A 7,358-nucleotide genomic window follows, 5' to 3' on the forward strand; every position below is an offset into this window, starting at 1 on the left:
GAAGTTGCCAAGTGGAGAAAAAAAAAAGATGGGCAAAAACACAGACGTGGTGTCATTTGTCTTCTTACATTCTCTTTTCTTTCGACAACCTTGCACGGCTAGGTTTAATCGAATGCAGGGAATGTTCACGTACGTGAACAGCTCACAATCGTTCAGATGGAATTTATTCTGTGGGAATGTTCCATTTGAACCGTTGTGAGTTGTTCATGTACACTTACGTATGTGAACATTCACCCCCCCCCCCCATTTAAACCCCCCCCCCCACCCTTTATCCTTGACCCTCTCCTACCCCCTAACCTTTTTACCCATCTCTGATCCTTCGACCCACCAGAACCCATCTCAATCTCAATCTCATGGAGTGGGACAAATAATGGACCATTAATAAGAAGTAATTGGTCCAATATGTCCTAGGCATACTGTAGTAGTTGAAAACAGCGTGTGATGTTGATTTGAGAACCCTAGTTCTCTTCATTTTTACTGTTTAGAATTGATTTGGGAAATAAAATAGGTGATGAGAGAAGTTCTTCACCCATTTGTACAAAAATATAATAAAAATTATTTATACATAGATAGTTACTAAACTTATTTTTCATTCTACAATTTATTATGTTTAATAGTTACCAAACAGTTTTTCATCTTTTAATCAAAATGGTTTTTAGTAATGTATTTTTGTTTTCAATTAGACCAAAATGAAAATGAAAAATGATACCAATAAAGCCTAAAGTAGCTGAAGAGTTGTTTCAAAAATTCCATTTCATTTGATTTCACTCTTGCTTTTTATTGAGCACATGATTAATTTGATGGGTAAAATAATAATTTTATATTACAAATAAAACACCACCCTTCTCAAAAAATATAGAGAATCCATTTTCAGCTACCAAATGGATTTTTTATGATAAGTTCAACTCTATTCTATTCTTAGGGGGGGGGTGAACCAAAAGTCTTGAACCCAAGACCTCTGGTAGCAATGGGTTTTTATGCACCACAAGCTACCAAATGCGCTGAGCTCTTGTTCACAAATCTCCGAATCTCTGAATTTCTGAATTTCGTTGTCTAGCCTGCCTCTCTGTCTCTCTCTCTCTCATGAAATTCAATCATCAAGTAGAATCCCAAAACTAAAGAAGGAGAAGTCAGAGATCAGAGAGAGCACAAATTACAAATTAGCTTTCAGAAACCCATTGAACAGACTTAACATGAACAGACTATAACAAATTTACAGTTAAAGCAAGGTCCCTTTGGGCCTTGAACATATAGATGAAAAACATGAATTCTTCTGAAACACCTTATATTCATTTCTACACATACCCACTTCCCTTTCACCAGCGGAGAACTGGAAGGAAGGTGGAAGGAGTGAGGCTCCTTCAGTAGCCCACACTCTTATTCATCTAAACCAACCACACCATTTCTAACAAATTTCCACTGAGACCCAATTTAAGTCGAGCGTGGACAACACCTTCAAGAGATCAGACGGCGAGAAGCGGTACGTGAAAGAGGTGATTGGGCTACGGCAGAGAGAAGCAACTGGGAGGCTGAAGGAGACATGGAAGAGTTGGAAGACGATGAAAAGACACGATCTTGCCTGAAGAATTGGGTGTCTTGTGACTGAAACCTCGCTGAATCGCCTGGAAGTCTAATGTACGAAGCAGAAGGCGAATCTTCGAACCATGTCCCGGCCATGGCAGCTCGCCCACCAACCCTGTATCGCATTATAGCTCTATACACGAATGGGATGAGACCCTCCATTATCTGTTTGTGGTTTTGTCTCAGAGAGAAAGAGATTCTCCTTCAACCGTCCTTGACTTGGATTGTCAGATTGAAGGATGCGGCTTTGTTGAATTGATTTAAAAGAAGAGCCAGGGGGACGGAGCGGTTGACGTGGCGTAATGGGTTGGAGTCCAGCTCTCACCGCGAAGCTAAACGGATGATTAAGACAGAATTCAACTCTATTGCGCACAAAATTCTTGAAAGATGAGTGAAAGCTCTATCCGATCTGTAGCCACCTTGAAACGTCTCTCACCAGATCTTACCGAAATTTTGGTTTTCTTTATTCTTTTTTAATTTGGTTTGGTAAATGTAAATCTTGTAGTCTAATTTTGTCTAAAAGGGTTAGGTTGGCTCTCTCGATTCTAATTCTTAGAATAGGATCGGCGGAATCAGCTATGCCCAATCCCGATTCCTGACCGATTCCATCCAGAGTTTAAAAGAATGGAATCGGGATTCAGATTGGTCACAGCCGATTCCAGTCCCAGCCAAAATATGCCCAAACCTTAGAAGTCCAGGATCGACCTTTCTAGATTGCCCTGACTATTCCAATCTGAATCGACCGATCCAGCCGATTCAATCTTGATTCTTAAAACATTGATTCATGCTGAATCGGAATCGGGTGAGGTAGGGGCCGGTGTCAAACGGTTGGATCAGTCCGGTTTTGATCAGACTGAATTGGTATGGATGAAATCAAATCTGGCCCGATAAGGGCAGGTTTGGTTTCAGTTTCGATGCGATTTGGTTTCATCTTTTCGAGATACTATTAATTTGATCATATCGGACTCAGTCTAGTTTGGTTTTGTTTTGCCATTTATATATTTAAAATTTAATGAAAAGAATGGATAATTCTGGTTTTTGGGTTTTTATCATTTTGATCCGATTTTTGGCCAGTCCATGCGGTCCAATTTTTAACCGGTATCATAATACACCAAAAGACCAGAGCGAAGAAGGCTCAAAAGGGAATTGGTTCGTTTCCAATCAGGTTCGATCGTTTGACTGGTTCCTTTTTTGGGTTTGACACCCCTAAGCTGAGGCCAATCTAGTTGCCGCTCCACCTTTTTTTTTTTTTCTTTTTTTTTTTTTTTTATTTTTAGGGGGGGAGGGTGTTTTTCTTTTAATTCAGATCGTCTACAGTGCAGCTGCCCATAGCGGCCTGTGCGGCGCAGGCTGGGCCACGCGCGTAATGACCGACCGCCTTAATTCTACTCGGACAAGGCGTTTGGGCAAGGGTAAGGCGGTTTTTGCATGCGCGGTTCAGTCTGCGCCGCTCAGGCCTCTACGGACAGGCACCATAGAGGATCTGGATCCCCCTTCTTTTCTTCATAAGGTTAAATATTTTAATATTAAATTATTAATTGTTGGGTGTTATTGGATAAGCTGTCATTTTAAGATAATGTGTTGGGTGTGTTTAATGATATTATTGTGCAGCCAATGTGAGTGTGGTTTATTGTTTCTATTGGATTAGTGTGACTGTAGTTTTCACTTCAGTCTCAAGCAACAATTACTTATCAAATCTGTACTTAACTAATATATTTTTGCTGTTATTTGGTAAAGAATCAGGATAACAGATTAAGATGAACTCAACATCCATGGTTGGTAGAGACAATATCTTCTAGTTGTTAAATTCGTTTTTGTTTCTTTCAAAAATCTTAAACTCATTTCCATCATTTCAAAAATCTGAAAGACTGAATTTACTGTTTTTTTTTTTCCATTTTGTTAATCCATTTGATTATTTTGGCTTTTAGTTTTTAGTTTTGATGATTTTGACCAAAATGAGATGGATTTAAAGAAGGTTCAAGTAATGAAGAGCCTAAATTAAGATTAAATACAAATAAGTAGATGAATTTAAGATCAATTCAAGTATAGAGTTTCATTTTATATTCAAAGACTGTTATGTCTTTCATAATTTTTTTTGGGAGAGGGTTTTCTACACGGAGAGTGTGTAGTTTCATTTGGAGGAGGGGTCTTTCATAATTTTTTTTGGGAGACCTATTATTATTGTTAATACATACATTACTAAGAGATTTCGAGATATGTTTAATGTCCAACAAAACAGTATAGATCTCTCATGGGCATTGAAATGATATCCTGGCTACCAATTCCTCATAGTCAATCCAAATGTCAATGTTATCGATGATTAAAGACCTCGATTTTGTTGTATATTTTATGTTTTAAATTATAGATTCAAAAAACAATTTTGTTGGACTTGTCTTTTGGAGACACCTTTTGGTTTCCACTCTTATATAAAGAGAGGAGGTTTTGCTTTTTAATTTTTTTATAATATCTTTTGAAAATAATTACAATTTTAGTTTGTTCTCCGCCATAGCGTGTCAATGTCAATGAGTTAACGAATATAGTTTTATGGATTCCCTACGTAATCATATTGGAATTCCCTACCATTTTCTACCCAAACCAGGTTGTGCAAATTCGAGGTAATTTGTTTCCGTTAAGGAAAATGTGTCCAAATACCTATTAAACACCCCAGCTTTAATACCATTTGTTAGGAATTTGGTTCTCATACTCAAAAGCTAATTGTTAAGGAGAGGGTGTTCAAATACTTATTAATCCACTCACATTCCCTTTCATATCCGATGTGAGACTATTTTTCTTTTTGTCTTATGCGTAGATATTTCAACAGTATTTGAAGGGCCAGAGATATATTATGAATTGACAATTCCTCTATTGATGTTAGCCATTGCCATATGAGTATCATACCGACACTGAGAAATCAAGCATTGGTTCCTACTATTCCACACAAAACAACATTGTTGATTAAAACAACTACCCTATTTCACCAAAAAAGATTAAAAAAACTACACTATGGATGAGGGTTGGAGATTTTTTTTATAGGAAAAATATAGAGAAAATTAATTAATTAAGCAGTCATAACAGTGTACGTTTGCTTGCTTTATTTGACTACCCGGTGGTAGTACCCACCCCAGTTGTCCGGGTTCGTTTATTAAGTCATTACTTACGCCATCCCATCTTCAAATAATTACAAAACTTAATCCCCTTGTCACCATTCATGTTAGGTTCGTGTAGAATATTCCTAATTTTCTGGGCGGTGGGCGACAGAAGGCAAGAGAGATTGTACAGAAAGCCAAAACTAGGTGCGCTGCGCGGTTCCAGTGGGCTCTCCCGCCTCTCCCTCTATATTAGGTGCAATCTGATGTCACCCAGACGCAGCATTTCGCATTCCTAATGGACCAGTTCGGATTAGAACCAGTGTAGGCCGATTGAATAGATGGATCCATATACCAAATCCAGGGTTAGGGTAAATTATGGTCGATTCTAATAAATTCCTAACTAATTCAGCCCAATTCATTCTAATATGGATTGGAATCAGCTGGATGCGATCCGGACCCCGATTTTAAGTTTTGAACCCAACACAATCCTATACTCATATACAAATGGATCCGGTTTGATTTCGATACGGTTTTTAGACATGTATTAAGGTCAATCCAAATCGACTATCATGCAAATTCGGTTTGGTCCGTTTTGGTTTTTTATTTGTTATTGATTTGGATTCAAATTTTCATATATAAACAATAAAATGCTTGGTTCGATTTTGAATTTTTTGGGATCGGGGTCCATTTTCTACGCCCAACTTTAAGTGTAAGGCTTATAACTAATAAGTCATAGGGCATGTTCGTTATGCCGGTTTATATTCCTGCCACGTCATTCATAGGGTCCACTACTTGAAATTTGTAACATCTTTACACTAATGTCAATAACAAGAAAAGGAAACCACGTAAGATTTAAGGTTTGTGTCATCTCAAGCGTACGTAAGAGAAGTCTTTGATAGCAATATTGGTTGGACCCAAGTAAGCTGATGATGTGGCATCCCAAAAGAATTCCACGTAATCATCTTGTCACTTTGACATTATATCCTCATAAGAAGGCAATTATTAGTAGATCTGTAGCCTCAATTTCGTTGAAACTAGCACGGCTCTCTTAGCCTTAAGGTTTATCTTAATTCTAATGAGCTTATCCTTCGAGTCAAGATTCAAAACGATATAATTGACAACTTGGCGATCCTATCAACAAGTAGTGAATTCGACACTCAGATTAGTATTAAGGGTGTCAACGAGTTGGTTCGGTCGGTTTTGATCGGACCTAATCAATCTTTAGTCCATCAATTTAAGATTTCGTAGTGTTATCGTTGTTTAGATAATTGGGCTTTATAGGCTAGAGTATGGACATGTTTCTATTTGATTGGTTGGTTATTGGTCTATAGTTGGGCTCATGGTATTCGGACTAATTGACTAATCTGGATATAATTGGACCATAATTAAGCTATAGTCGAGCTAAATGGCATAAACGAGTTAATCACTCCATCAATCGGTTATTGTTGTCGGTTGCACTTCGTTGGACGCCCATTAGGCTACAATCAAACGCCATTATCAGCCCTTTCCATAATCTGGGTATAGGGTTGGCACCAGGCTGTTTGCTAACCGGTCGTTTTGAAGTCAGGTTTTAACCGGTTGAACCCAGTTGGGCGTATCTTGCGTGCAGAATAGCATTTGATAGTTGACACCGCCAACTCAAATAAGAAGAGCTATCATGCCAGTTGGGCCAGTTTTTTAAAACCTAGGCCCGGCCAAGCCATGCTCAGGCTGGAATTACAAGCTGGGCTTAGTTCAACCTAAACATAGCCTAGACACTCAAGATTGAACAAGGAGTACTGGAGTATTATTATTTAGAAACTCTGGTCACAAAAAAATAAAAAATAAAAAAATCATTGGTTATAAGGATTAAGTTTTCCTTCATCATTTGTCCTTGTAATTGGAATATATTATGGGTGAATGCCATTACTAACTTCCACCTCATTGTATAAGATCGAAAATGAGTTGGGCTCACATACGTAAACGTACGAGAACGGCTCACACAGTCGTTCAAATGGAATCCACTCCATGTGAATCTCGTAAAGTGAATTCCATCTAAACAACTGTGAGCCATTCTCATACGTGAACATGATCCTGACTCATTGAAAATTCCCTTCCTTAATTCATTCAAAATGTTAGATCCCATGATTGAAGAGATTTGTCCTTTGTTATAATCTCGAAGAGAAAACACTGTCAACCCTCCCCACCCCTTTCTTTTTCTTTTTTGTGAGCTTAAATTTCATTTGCCAAATAAAGCTTCCCAAAAGAGCCCAAATTTTAAATTTCATTTGCCAAATAAAGCTTTCTAAAAGAGCCCAAAATCAAGATATGAAAAACCTCAACATTCCATGAACCCTCAAGCTTGCAAAATGGAAAATTTACACGAAGAATTAGATGAAAATTTAAAGAAAACGAGTAAGAATAGAAAGAAAAGTCCCTCATCATGTTGTAAGGAAGGTGAAAAGAAGAGAAAGATCCGAGGAAGAAAAAGAAATTTAGAAAGAAAGAGAAAGGCCCCTTGTCTTTAATTAACATTTCTTTCTTCTCTTTTTATTTTTTTTGGGTGCAAACACTCCCAAAGAGAGGGGGATCTATTAAACCACCATGAGCAAAAAAATGAGATACAAGTTCAACTAGGTCCTCAGGGAAAATTGACTCTTAATAATCTCAGTGGGGGTATTTTATATTTTTTTTGGTAACACCCAGTGG

Source organism: Telopea speciosissima, chromosome 2 (genome assembly GCF_018873765.1).
Source record: "Telopea speciosissima isolate NSW1024214 ecotype Mountain lineage chromosome 2, Tspe_v1, whole genome shotgun sequence".
NCBI lineage: Eukaryota > Viridiplantae > Streptophyta > Magnoliopsida > Proteales > Proteaceae > Telopea > Telopea speciosissima.